Source organism: Equus asinus, unplaced genomic scaffold, assembly GCF_041296235.1.
Source record: "Equus asinus isolate D_3611 breed Donkey unplaced genomic scaffold, EquAss-T2T_v2 contig_583, whole genome shotgun sequence".
NCBI classification, from domain to species: domain Eukaryota; kingdom Metazoa; phylum Chordata; class Mammalia; order Perissodactyla; family Equidae; genus Equus; species Equus asinus.
The window spans coordinates 266726-281527 of NW_027225275.1; the positions used below are offsets into that span (position 1 = coordinate 266726).

Genomic DNA, 14802 nt, shown 5'->3' on the forward strand with positions numbered 1-14802 from the left:
GACACCGGGAGAGGCTGAGGTGACCCACCAAGTCAAGGAAGATGGAGGGGAGAATATATTTAACTCAACTTGTGTGTCTATAAAATAAAGAGAATCATAATGAAATGGGGTCCTCATAAAAAACACTAGGAAAATTAGTAGAGTAGAATGGTGTTGAAAACTAAGCCTTAAAATTATTCTTTCTTATCCATTTTAGCAAATAACCCATTTTACTTTATTGTTCCAGTTTTATTGAAATATAATTAACATACATAATCCATTTTTAATACATACAGCCCAACTTAATATATAAAAATGGGCTATTAAGTGAGTTCAGTCTCCAATCTTCTGAAATGCAATAATCTCTCAGGCAAACTAGAATTTCGCGCCTAGAGATGCTACTGCTGCCCCAACACTGGTACCATACATTCGGCTGGGCCTGTCTGCTGATTCTCCAGCCCAAAGTCCTTGCCTCCCTCCATGCTGCCTTCCTACCCCCAGCTCAGAACCTGCTGTCCCGTGTGATGCTCCCTCTGCCTGCCAAGCAGCAGCCCTCTGTGGCCCATAAAGTGGAGTGTCTGTACATAGTAAGGCCACATAGGACTGATCTTCCAGAAGCTCAGGCAGGGCTACAAAGGTCTCTAAAGATCTCCTCTAGCTGTATCTAGTCAGTCCCACTCTGACTCAGCTCTTCTGTCCCCATCAACCAGAACTCAGCTCCTAAACTTGGCAGACCTTGGCTCCTTGGGTCTTCAGTGATTCCATGCCTGACCCCAACCTGGACTGATAACCTAGATTCACTTACTCATTCAACCAACATTTGCTAAGCACTTCCGTGTGCTAGGGACTCTTCTACAATACAGCAAAGGAGGAAAAATCCCCAAACATCCAAGCCCTCCCCAGATCCTTGTCGTAATGGATCTTCTTTTCTAGTGGACCTTGGATTCTGCACTGACCTCTTACAGAATCTTCAATTTGTCCTCTGCCTTTTGACCGATCTTTCAGTCTTGGAATGTCTATCCATGAACAGAAATTTCCTACAAGTGTTCCTATATTTTGACCACCTGACCTTGCAGATCTGCTTGGACTCCAAATCCTGGCTTCCTCTGGAAAGTTCTAACTGGGTATATGTGTGTCATGGTTAACGAACACAAGAGGATCCTAGACAATTACTGCTGGAAGGGATTGTGTAATCTATCACCCTCATTTTAAACAGAAGAAACATGGGGCTGGCCCTGCGGTTGAGTGGTTAAGTTTGCGCATTCCGCTTCGGTGGCCCAGGCTTTTGCTGGTTTGAATCCTGGGTGTGGACATGGCACTGCTCATCAAGTCACGCTGAGGTGGCATCCCACATGCCACAACTAGAAGGACCCACAACTAAAAGTACACAACTATGTACCGGGGGGCTTTGAGGAGAAAAAGTAAAAATAAAATCTTAGAAAAAAAAAAAAGTAAATAAATAAATAGAAGAAACACATGCTGAGAGAGCCTAAGTACCATCTCCTAGGGCACCTGGCGAATTAGGGGCAGAGCTCAGGCTGTGCCGAAGGTTTTTTGACACCAGAGTCTGACCTTGGGGTCAGGTTGGTTAGGGTCACCTTAACAAGTGGCACTGACTCCTTTTGATTCCCCATCCCACTGGTTAATATTTTGGGGGATTTTTTTCTTTTCGTTTTTTACAAACGAGTGTCATTGTTTCATATGGATTATTGTTAAGGTGCTTTAAATCACAGGCAAACTCACTAATTTGCAAGTTATTGTTCGATATTTTAAAAGTTAACACTTACAAGTGTAAATTTCAGCTCCACTGTGCCTCACACCTACGTTCCTCACTGATACTCGTGAAGCACTGCAGACACGAACAAGCTCATTTTACAAATGAGTCTCACACGTCTCACCAGCTGTGACGGACGCTCTCCCCTTTTACCACAGCCTTTGCTTCTCCCCAAATCCTGTGTTAAGGACCAGCCTTCAAAAAATGCATCCAAGTTCCAAATAACAGATTTTCATCACCTCCAGATAGGTAAAAAAGGCAATTTATATTTTTAAAAAATTTGCTAGTTCAACAATCTGTGGGCCCACCCAAAGATCCCTTCTAGGCACTAAACAAATAGATTAAAAACAAATTCCTTTGTTACTAAGTCAATTTCTCTAACTTTCCTTTTAGCATTCATCTGCATCCTTCTTGACATTAGGTTGAATGTTCAGAGCAAAGTATCAGTCCTGCTGCGCCATTAAAAAGCTCTTCTCCTGCCCCGCACAGGGCAGCATTCAGTACTCCAGTCATCTCATCCAGCAGGGATGGATGGAAAGAATGGCTCTTCTGCATTTCACTAGGATTTAATTTACAACCTTGAACTGAGCTGGTTCTGTACTCAGTCAACCCGTCCATTGTCTGAGCCCGTGCTGTCTGCCACTGCTGGCTTACAAGCTCATTTGAAGTCAACATTTTTCATATTTACACCTGTCTCCCCTAGAGCACCTGGTGTGGTGCTTTGTATCAAAAGGTACTTAAAGCTTATTTGTATAACAAAATGAAAAACATTGATGAGCTGTGTGAAGGCTGGAGAATTCAAGGGTGGCAGACTCAGGAGGAATACTCTCTCTTCAGCACATGCTGTCTCTCACCTCTCTGGAACTTCAGTGGCTCAGCTAAAGACAGGAGAGTAAGGAGGGTACTCAAGGTACAGAAAAGCAGTGGGGTACATCCATCCTGAGAGCGTGTGCCTAGTCTTAGCTCTAACCACTTGCTAGTTATGTGATTTGGGCAAGTTACTTAACCTCCTAGTTTCTTTCTCTGTACAGTGAATGGGACAAAGTAGTACCTACCTCATCGGATTGTTCTGGTCCCACAGGCCTCCTGCTGTCCCTCTCCCTGGAAGCTTCTCCCCAAACACCTGAATGGTTAGCTCCGTTGCTCCATTCGGCCTCTATGAAAATCTCACCTTATCAGTGAGGCCCTCTGGGACCTCTCTAATAACTGAGCTTTTTTTCTCTTCATAGTACTTATAACTACCTCACATGTTATATGTTTATTTGATTACATATTATCCTGTCTCACCTCTCCAAAATGGAAGTTCCCTGACAGAAGGGACTTTGTTTAGTTCTCTGATTTGTCTTCTGCACCTAGAATGGAGCCTGGCATGTAGAAAGTGCTTAATAAATATTCTTTGAATGGATGAACTGGAAGGTCAGACGAATTAATTTATACTAAATGCCTTGGTATTTATGTTCACTACATGTTAGTCATTACGTTAACTACCATTACTCTTCAGCACATGTGAGGATTCTTTCTGGATGCCCAGGATGGAGACCTGGAGACTAACGTGGTGGTCATCCTGGTGGTGGTCACCTTACTTTAGGAAGAAAGGCCTTGATCATCAGGTACATGCTGCGGACGTTAAGATTCATTGAGAAGTCCCAGTCTTTCTCCTCACAGTCCAGGATGGTTCCATGATGAACAAAACTGGAAGAGTAATTAAACAATGGGGAAAAATTATCATTAAAAACGATTTCTATTCCACTTCCTTTTCATTTTTATTTTCATTTATTGACTTAGACCATTGTCCCTTCCCTAACCAAGACTTTTAACAATTCAAACATAGTATCACTTGGTACATTAGGTAAGTAAGTGTCTCAACAACTTAAGGTAAAAAATTTGTTATTTGAAAACAAGATCCTTCTTTTAAAAGAAGGCGGCAAGTGTCTGGAGCCCCCAAACATAAGAAGCTCTATACCAAATGCACAGGAAATATCAACGCCATTACAAACAACTGAGGACACTTGCCCCAGTGGACTCTGATTTCAAGAGCAGCAGTGCCCTCAGGTGGCAAGAACTTATCATTCTCAAGGGAAATCAAAGTTGCAGGGAAAACAAGTATCTCACCATCTCAGGGCAGCAAAGTAATATCGCTACTGTACAGTTCTGACATACTGAGTAAACAAAGCAGAACAAAAGAAAACCCTCAAAATAGCCTTTGCTATTTTCCAAGTCACATTTCCTCAAGGAAGCTTTATAACAATGGGGTCCTAATTGATTTCACTGTCCCCTGGACCAAAATTATGTAATTACTTATAAAATATTGTCAGTTGTGATTCCCATGTACCACTGTACTTCCAGTTCAATCAAATGACAGCAAGAACCACATGCTATATTTCTATATCCCTTACTTTGCTGAAAATTTAATAGATGCTCAAAAAATAATTTTGCTAGTTGATTTTTTCATGGTTCTGAATATATTCTTCTATGAAAGATGAGCAGATTATTTATAAAATAGATAATCATAAATTGTTGCTTTAATTTCCATACATTGTAACACATGATAAACTATGAATAGACAGACTTTTTTCATACTGAAACATGATTAGGAAGAATCATAAAAATACATAAGAAGGCTCTAGGATTTTTCTATCAATGCCACAGTATAAACGTTAACACCACACAAGAAAAGTGGAACATCAGACTCTATCTACTTAGTCCTGCGTAAGCCTCAACTGTCCTCATCTCTACTGTCATGCCTGAAAAGGGAGAGTGAGCACAAGCACTAGCTGCTCCACATGGGGCTGCTCCAGCTCCAGTCTCTCATCCTTCAAGCATGGTTCAGCAAGTTTGGTACTACTCTATCAAGTTCAATTAAGCCATTCTCTTTGTGCTGTATATAAAGCAACAGAGTGAAACTTCTTTTGCTGGGATTAATTGCCCTAATAAGAAATGCTGCGCTTGGGAGGTAGAAAGAACTTGCCAGAATGTTGTGCCAACAAATGGGGAACATTCGCATTTCAATAAACTGAGTACTCAGTTTTTGGCAGATATACTTTGCCTTAAAGACACTCCTGGAAAACAGTTTTTAATTTTATTTTATAAGTCTTAGTGGAACATCAGTGACAAGTCCACTGGTGTGAGCCTGTCCCCAGCCTTAGGTAGATCAACAGCGTTGGATTGGTAGCAGTTGTCTTGAGTATCCTTAAGTGCCTTTAGGCCCCAAGCACATGTCAACTTCTATGGCTGTTTTACTTGCTGAATCTTACTTGTAACAAAAATTCTGTCCAAAATCCAGCTTTATTTCCTAAGGAATATATTAGGGTTCACAAAGAATAATTTGGCCATATTATCAAATTTCTTTTAATAAAAGACATAGAAAACTTTCTGTGAGGAGAATGAAATTAAAAAGTTATGAATTACCCAGCAACATTAAAGAGAATGTCAACTCTCTCAATTTCATTGGCAAACTCATCAATTTGTTTTTTTTTTTGTGACATCCAGGACTCGAGTCTGAATACCTGAAACATAAAACAAGGGAAACTATTTACTTATACCCATAAAAAATGTTTAGTCTTGTAGATGTAGCTGCTTTGAAGTACAAAGATTACAGTATCTGTCCATTTTGCCTTCATAGGATTGTTGACCATTGGTAGGGTCTTAAGAATCTTAAGAATCTCATTAATAAAAATCTTAAAATCCTCCCCATCCTGAACTCCCAATAACACACCTCTCTTTCCCTCCCTTTCTCTTCACTCTCTAAATTGAATACTAAAGGCCTTTTCTGAGAAAAGACTTTACAGTGAAGTATGAATGATCTATATTAGATGCTTCTCAGTGAGCCAGCAGTAATAACAGAGCGCAGGCTTGCTCTTTCCCCAGAGGCGAGTCACTGCCCCAGGAACACTGAATCCTATCTGAGTGAGGGGTAGGGAAGGGCAGGGCAGTGAGACAGGAGACTGTTTCCATTTGTGCACTTTACCTTCATGTCAATTCCATTATTTATTGGAAACAACTTTGTCAGTCAAGGGTATAATCACTTATTTCTGCACTAAATTGCAAGGAGAAGAAATGAGGGGCCAGGAGAAGGGATGAAACACTTGAAAGCTAGACATGAGAGATCCAGCATTGGATCTCAGAGACACACTGTAATAGTTACTAAAAAACCCCAAACATTCTCTAATAAAAGAAAGTCACTATTTTAATGTTTTTAAAAAAAATATGGTTTATTATTCTTTTATAGATATAGAAAGAAAAGATTATAAACATAGAAAAGGAGAGAAAGGGGAGAAAGTTTTGGGAGGACTTTCTTCCCTTAGTACTTTTTCAATACTTTTTCAGTACAACAGCGTTTTTCTGACTTGGAGTTAAAATTCCCTATTATTAAAATTAAATAATTTTCCAATAATAAATAAACAATCCAATAATTAAAATAGCATAGTCTAATTCCGTTCATGAATTCAATGTGCTAATTTGCATTTGATTATATAACCTGTTCTATTTTGCTGGAAGAATTAACTTTCAAATGAGCTGTCTGTTCTGATTTCTTTCAGAGGAACTCTAGTTGAAGTCCTTTGATGCTGGAGTTGAGTTCAGTGTGGTGCAGTAAGGGGTGATACACAGCGAAATAATTTGCATACTCTCTTAGGGTTTCTGATCATATGTGACTTTAGGGCTGAGCTGTCTCCAATATGGTAGCCACCAGGCACATGTGGCTACTAAGCACTTGAAATGCAGCTAGTCAGAACTGAAATGCGCTGTAAGTGTACAACACACGTGAATTTAAAAGATTTAGTATGAAAAAAGAATGTAAAATATTCCATAAATTTTTTTTATATTGAGTATGTTAAAATGGTATTTTAGATATATTTAGTTAAATAAAATACATTACTAAAATTAATTTTCATCTGTTTCTTTTTACTTTTTAAATGTAGCCACAGGAAATTTAAATCACACACGTGGTTCACATCATTTTCCTACTGGACAGCACTGTGCTGAGTAGGGCACAGAAGTGAAAGTTGTCATTAAAAGTTAACGCAACAACTGTTAAATTTCACATACAACTTTGTAATTAGGTACAAAATCCTTCAACATGCTGGATAAAAAAAATTTTAAGTATACAACTTTTATATATTTAAGTATACAGATTTTTGTCTGTAGGTTCACAGAATATAGATTTGATATCAAAGAATCAGGCTCTAAGAAGAAGGCCGGTGGAGCTGACCAGCCAAGTAATTTTCTTTCAGCAGACGAGTACTGTTTTTTATAATACCTTATGGACTCTGAATCCCAAGTTCAAGCTGCTGAGTTGCTTACCCGGGTACTTTTCCAGTTCTTGAAGTTTGGACTCATTGATATCTGTGGCTATGACTTGGGCACCTTCTCTTGCAAAAGCCTGGAAGACAACACACAAATGAATCCTTTGTTTACTTGGTTAAGCTGCTCTCATGAATAGAAAATCCTTTAGCCTTTTCTCCCTTTATCTTATTTTCATTGTTTTCCTTATACATGGGTGGAATTTCAAACTATCTAGTCTCACTTAGCCCTTCCCATTGTTATTTTTATCATTAATTAGTACAACATGACATACATTGTGCTTGTCATCTGACTTTGTCCCTTTTAGTAACATCAAATACAATAGTGTTTTTAAAAAACTAGGATTCTGTTATTAACACCTCTCAAAATACTACTATTCTGTGATTTGACAGCCTTTATTCCATTTCTGAGCAGGTGACTAAACCCCAAATAATGAGAAAAATGGGTTATTTCAACACTTTTCCTCCTAAGAGTATACTAGTGTTTTCACAAATATCAAACTAATCCTACCGTTACAGTTAAGCTGCATTATTAGCTCAAGTGAGGACTATAATGTGCAAGAAGCTGCTATAAATTACAAGGTAAAGGTAACCTGATAGTCTTAGAACTCTGGAGTCCTATGTCTGAACTGAGGTGATTTCAGAGGGCTATGTACTCCTTTAGGCCCGCTGTAACAAATTTATTACAGTGCAGAGAAACTGAGGCAAAGAAATAAGTTCTCAGCGTCAAAAGTTATGAAACGTCACATAATAAATATGTGAGGTAAGCCTTGCTTCATCTGCCTGGGATCAAGAGTAGCAACTTTTATTTTTGTAACTTAAGACAACAGAAGCACAAAAGCCAATAAAAAAAAGAAGTAGAGCAGAATTAAACAGCCATGGGATCTGTCCACGTGATTCAACACCTCCAAAGGCAGGAAGCAAACAGAGATAGTAACTTTCTATGGCAGTGGCCCGGCCGATCCCCTGAGCAGCAGCTGTCAGGACGATGACCTTCCCATCAAGTCGACCCATAACGGAACCTGCGGTTTAATCTACAGACACGTGTATTTAATGGCATGCACTGTAGACATGGTCCTATGCAGTAACATCTAGAATGAATGGTTCAATGTACTCCTTTAAGAACCTGAAGATGGCACCTCAGCACAAATATTCCCACCATGAGAATTCTCCAAGAGCGCCCACTCTAGATACCTAGCTTTGTACATCAAAACCATTTGGCACAGCCCACTCAACTGATACTCAGTAAGAGACAGACATTGGACTTGACCCACCTTTCGGTTTTTTGAGAACCCAATGCTGATCCAGAAGGGGTGGAGTCCTCCCCTCCCCATCCTCCCCGCTGTGCCCGCACGCACTGCTATGCCACTGGGCATGTCCTTCCTGCTTTCTGTCCTGTAAACTTCCGTTGGGTTTGCACCATCAATCATTTCTAGTTTGTTTATTTATATTCTTATTTTTGCAGGGGAAGATTCGCCCTAAGCTAACATTGAACCAGGAGGCTGAAGTGGAGTGCACCAAACTTTAACCACTAAGCCATCAGGGCTGGCTCTCATCTGTGGTTTTTCCTTGTCCCTTGGAAAGATTTCACCATCGGCCTCAGAAAGTCACTGAACAAAAGAACCGGAAAATCAAATCATGTCCAATACCCCCATTTTACAGATGAGGAAACTGATGTGGCCTGGTCCAGGTGAGAGAGACAGACGAAACGCAGGCCTCCCCATAACGCTGCCGATCCTCTTCTCAAGCTTAAGCCGGCGGGAGTTAACGCTTTAACAGCCACAGTCAGTCACTTCTGACAGGCAGGACTGAGACACTGTGACCGGGGGAAAGGTGGCGTGCATCAGGTCTGACCAGTGCCGACTGCAGGGCGCGCGGAACGGCTAGCGCTGAGGTCGGGGTGGCGAGGAGTCAAACGATGATCAAATGAGGTGGTCTTCAAGGAGCCAGGCTCTCTCCCCCATCCTGCTGTTCTCAACGTGTGCCTCTGACCTCGCGCCAAGTCACAACATGGCTGCTATGTCCCAAGGCACCATATCTGCATCCGCCCCAAAAAACACCAAGGGAAGGAGCAAAAGCCAAAGGTCTTTCTACCCAAGAAGGAAGGCCTGCTCAGAACCCCGGCCCACGGTTCACCCGCCAGCCCTAGCAGCCGCGGGGGCCGGCATGTGGGGGCGCCGTCTTCCCCCCTCAGGATGGGAAAGGCAGGGAAACGAGCTGGGAGGGCGTTGAGCGAACGCACTCAAGCAGCACGCGCGCACACACACCGCGCCCGAGAAGGCGCAGGCGGCTTCTCCGGCCTGGGCCCCTAAGCCCTTTCCTCCTGAGCCCCACTCCGTGCTCCTCAGCCACGCGCGGCTCCGCCCGCCGGGGGCGCTCACGCGGGCAGGCGTCAGGCAAGCGGGGGCGGGGGGTGTCAGGCAGGCGGGGGCGGGCGCGCCCGGGGGGGGGCGGGGCGGGGTGGGGGGGCGTCGGGCAGGCGGGGGCGGGCGCGCCGGGGGGCGTCAGGCAGGCGGGGGCGGGCGCGCCGGGGGAGGCGGGGCGCGGGGCGAAGGCCCGAGGTGTGGCCCGGTCTCGCGCGCTCCTTCCCGCGTCCCAGCCGGCGTCGCACCCGGGCCTCCCACCAGCCGGTCCAGCGGGCCTCGTGTCGCCCGGACCCCTGCCGTCCAGCCCTCGGCCGCCCGGGGCCCGCGGCGTCCACGCGCGGACAGGAGGCGGGCGTTCCAGGGGGTGCCCCGCCGTCCCCGCCCCTGCCCGGGCGCTCGCTCCCTCTGCTCCCAGCGCTGCCCCGAGCTGCCGGCGCCCGACTCCGGGACCAGCTCGCCGCTGCCCGAGGCGCTCTGACCGCGGCCGCCCTCGCCAGCCACCAAGAAGCCCAGCCACTCTGAGGCAACGAAATTTTCACTGGTTTTCCCCCTTCTTACACGAGAGGTTCATACTCACTTTAAACTTGGGGAGAGTTGAGATATTTTCAATATGTACTTTAGGAATGAGAGACTCCAGGAACCTTTACCCACCCCCAGTCCTGAGCGTGCGGATCAAACGCTGTGACTTGAGCCCGTGCGCCCTGCGGCTCTGGGCGCCGGGCTCCGGGCGGCCTCCCCGCCTTTCTGGGCCCGGAGTTTGGAGCCGAAGGTTTACTGTTAGGTCAACTGCACTGCCACGCTAAAACAGAGTTTTTGGGAAAATGAGTTGCAAACATGGCCTGAAATGGTAAATTCCAACATGAAAAGCAAACGTGATGGCTTTCTTACTGTAAACACTGGAATCAAAGTGTTAATTTTTCGTTATCAGAGGCAGAGCATTTTCGGGAATTCTGTCTTCATGAACCCGGAAGAAAAATGTTCACTGAAAAATCCTCTCTTCTTTGGTTATTTTGAAAAACTTAAGATACCAGACTTCCAAATGCACCCTAATCCTGATCTAACTGCTAAGATTTCCTGAAATAAGTAACGTGCAGAGCAAAGCAACACATAAAAATTAAACATTTCCTTTTCCCAGTCCATTTAAAGTTTCATTGAAAAAATACCAGGAAATCTTACTTTAGAGTAGCAGCAGGTGGATGGCGTCCTCCAGGTCACTGCGCGAGCGGCAAACGGAGACCGACCTTCGTGCAGACAAGTCAGGCGCTTAATGATGAATGCTGGGATGTGTAGTTCAGGTTTCTTCCGAGTTTGCTGGTTCTGTTTCCTTGAGTTTTTAAGGATTCGCACATTGGTATACTCAATGTGTGTACGTGCTGCCGTCTAGTGGAGCTCAGGTCGAACTGCTAACTCCGAGTAAACGGTGAAAAGCGGAAAAAGCCCCCGCAGCATGCTCAGGACTGGAAACCACTCCCTTGGCTTTGACCCCTCTCAGTCCCTGTCGTTTGTGTCTACTACGTGCCGTTCTGCGGTGTTCAAGATGGAATGAGGCAGAAGTCGCATGTGGAAGACGGCAGAGCCGCGAAACAGAAGGAGCCCAGGTCACTGAAGATACTAGAGCCTTCTCTCCTGGCCCTTGACATGATTGCTGAGAGGGCAGCACACGTTCTCTCGCGTTGAAGGTATGGTTGTGGTTCTCTTGTGACGCGCCGTCTCTTCTAACACTAATACACGCTTAGTGGCGGAATGCAGGCGTCCTGACTGCACTGGCGGTGGCGTCAGGGAGCAGGTTGAGCCTCAGTGGGAGTGTGGAGGCTTCAAGGAAAGAACATGCTGGGTAAGAGCAAAAAGCCAAGTCTGGCTGAAGAGAACAGAGACACAAGAAGGAAAAGAAAGGACTGGGTCACGTGAGCCCTCTACACTAGGCTTCGTAACTCCAACTTTCTCAGGCAGGTAACTGAGCAGAGTGAGTGTGTAGGTTGTTTGTGCACGTGCTGTTTAAGTGGGTTCACTCAGCACCCACCCAACTCACTTTCCCCTGCCTCCTACACTGTAAGGGTGATAAATAAGTGACAAGCAGTAGGCTATATTGGAGGATATGAGGAAGCCATTTGGTTTGAAACTAATTTGACCTGACCTTGTTTTTCCAGAAAGGTCTGTTGAGCATGCATTGTACATCTGCTTTAAACGCTTACAATGTCCCAAAGACAAGAACAATGCCCTTAAAGATAAGGAGGTAGCTTCCCCCCACATCGGCATTTCCTTTAATATGCATCTCTCCCTAAACTAAGGATTAATTATGGACCTGCTGTGCTCACTGTGTGACCACCCACCTTGTGACCACTGACCTACTGACCTCTGACCTGCTGGGCCAGCAAAGCATCTCACGATAATTGTAAAAGGGATATTCCTGCCATATATGATGGATGCTCTTTGTTCCAAGACTGTGTATAACCACTCGGTACACCCCACTTCTTTGGTGCCCTTCCTTCCTTGGGGGAGGAAGGCCCCAGGCTAGTCCTCAGACCTGACTCATAATAAATTCACCCCAATTTTGATTTGTAGATTGATGTGGATTATTTGTGTCAAGGGGCTGAAAACAAAACTCTCAAATTGCCAGCTTCCTTTGCTGCTAGGGTTGGCCAATGAAATGTGGGCTGGAGTTTCTGAGGAGGCCTTTCTTCTTGGATAGAAAGGCCTTTGGCTTTTGCTCCTTCCTTTTTTGGGGGGGGCAGTCCTGGAACGTGGATATGATGCCTTGGGACCTAGCAGCCATTTTGTGACTTGGTCTGAGGTCAGAGGCACACACTAAGGACAATAGGGAAGAAAAGGAACCTAGTTCCTTGAAGACAGGCTTAAGACAAAATCCCTAAAGTAACTCCTCTGGACTTCTTATGTGAGAAAAATAAACTTTAGTCACTTTTCAGGTTTTTTGTTCCTGGAGCTAAGTGTATCCGTAACAGTCACAGTGGTTAAGAACAGACTGTGGAGTCAGAAAGATGCAGGTAAGTCCCACATCTTTCCCTCACCAGCTAAGTGAGTAAGTTACCCAGCTGACCAAACCTGTTTCACATCTGTAAAATGAAGGTAGGCATAGCACCTACCTCAGGGATGTTGTGAGGAGGAAGGACTTGGCATGTACAATAGTTGTTACATTTGTACTTAAAAATGTGAATGATTATTAGAAATTCAATTATAATGGATGGTAAAAATTACCCTTAAAGATTTTTTAAAACCCTGCCCTAGTTTCTGCTTGTGTTCACATAAGGTCTTTGGTAAAACTGTCTCTCATTGCCCCACTGTAGCTTCTAACACTGGGTCTAATGACTGTAATCACACGCAGCTGTGCTCCTTGTGTTCCTAACAACATCTTTCCTTTCTTTTTTTTTTATGCTTTTTTTTTGGTGAGGAAGACTGGCCCTGAGTTAACATGTTACCAATCTTCCTTTTTTTTTTTTCCTCCCCAAAGCTCCAGTACATAGGTGTATATCCTAGTTGTAGGTCATTTTAGCTCTTCTATGTGAGACACTGCTACAGCATGGCTTGATGAGCGGTGGTAGGTCCACACTCAGGATCTGAACCAGTGAACCCCACGCCACCAAAGCAGAACATGCGAACTTAACCACTTGGCCATGGGGCCAGCGCCAATACCTTTCCTTTGACTTTTGAGGATTTTGGAATAGACTTTTTATGAATATGAGAGTTCCCTAATCAAGGCCAACTCAGGTACCTCTTTCTCGATGCAGCTGTCTTCAGCCTCCCTTTATTCACAGATCTTCAACAATTATGCTTACTCTACGACCGCCTAAGTCACATGGTATTGCAGATATTTGCTTACCCCTCTGTATAGTCAGTGGACTAAATTTGTTTAAGGTTAGGGACCATATCTTTTTCACCCTTACATTGTGATCAGCTCATATTAAAAGTATGAGTTATTTGTTTTCCAGCTACATGAGTCCCACAAAGTCAGTGCCTTTCGGTGCCTAGACCAGTGATCAGCACACAGTAGAAGGTAGTTAAATATTTGAGTATGAATGGCAGGCTCTCAATAAGTTTCCTGAACATGATTCTGCTAGGCTCTCAAGAAAATGTTTCCTATGAACAATACTGTATTTTGTCTTCTCTGGTCCTGACTTGACTTTTCAGATTTTAGCGTCGTCTGACCATCTTACTGCTTTTTAACATTCTCGCAAGTTTCCATTGCTAACTTTCATCATTGTTCCTTCACAATCTTTCATCATGACACTGAAACTCAGGTCATAAGAGTTAAGCAACATTCTGAGGGAGACATCAGCAAGATGGAGGAATACAAAGTCCCAGCTCTTCTTCCCTGACAGAGACACTGTCTTAACAGCAATACATGGACCAAAGTATCTTTGTGAGAACTTCAGAAGCCAGGTAAGAAGTTGCAGTCCCCTGGGTAAGGGCAAAGCTAACAACTTCCACCCTGAAACTAGGCAGAAGAGCCCTTTCATTTTCCCTGCGACCACCTCTCCCCCAAGCCAGCACAGCTCACCCCTGCTTACAGCTCCTCCATCGTGAGGAGCAGGGGAAAGAAAAGAGAGGAAAATTCATTCACAGTTCCGTCTTTTTGGAGAGCTGCCTGAAGGACTGGTTTCTGTCTCACTTGACCCGAACTGCTGATGGAACTGGCATGGTCTGGCACCAGACAGAGACTAGCGTGGCTCAGCACCATCAGGAGTAGGTGCCCAACTCGAAGCTTCATCCTCGGGAGGGAGGGAGGGAGGAGAACAGAGCGTGTGTCTTATGTGCCAGCGTTTTGGAGGGCTGCCATTGGGACTGGTTTCTATCTCACCTGATTTGGGGTGCTGATGGGAGCTGACGTAATTTGGATGCCTGGGGGCCAATGAGAACAAAGGAGAGTGGGGTGGCTTCCTGCTGCAGCACCAAAGAAGCTGCAGTACTACAGACAGATATTAGAGGGAGCAAGAGATTATGAGCTCCTGAAAAAGAAACTGGCAAACCTCTCTAATTGGCAAATCACACACACAAGCCTAGAGAGTCACATCTGCCCAAAAGCTTTCAGAGGGCCCACAATCTATAACTGGGCTGACTGATGAAGGTCTTCCCCTGTATGAAGCAGCCCATAAAGACTGGAAGAGGTGGCTATTTTTCAAATGCATAAAAGTCAGCAAAAAAATCAAAAGGCACACAAAGAAACAGAGAAACACGATGCAATCAAAGAAACAAACTAAATCTCCAGAAACCAACTCCAAAGAAATGGTGACCTATGAATACCTGACAAACACTTGAAAATAATAGTTTTAAGGAAGCTCAATGATCTACAAGAGAACACCAATAGACAGCTAAATGAAATCAGGAAAATGATGCACAAACAAAATGAGAATATTAAAGAGATGGAAAC

The 14802-nt window shown here is 44.2% G+C and overlaps 1 pseudogene; it reads right to left on the reverse strand.

The window, feature by feature from the left end:
• LOC139044076 (dehydrogenase/reductase SDR family member 6-like) overlaps window positions 1-13617 on the reverse strand; it is a 32508-nt pseudogene extending 18891 nt beyond the window's left edge.
• Between the last annotated feature and the right edge of the window lie 1185 nt (window positions 13618-14802).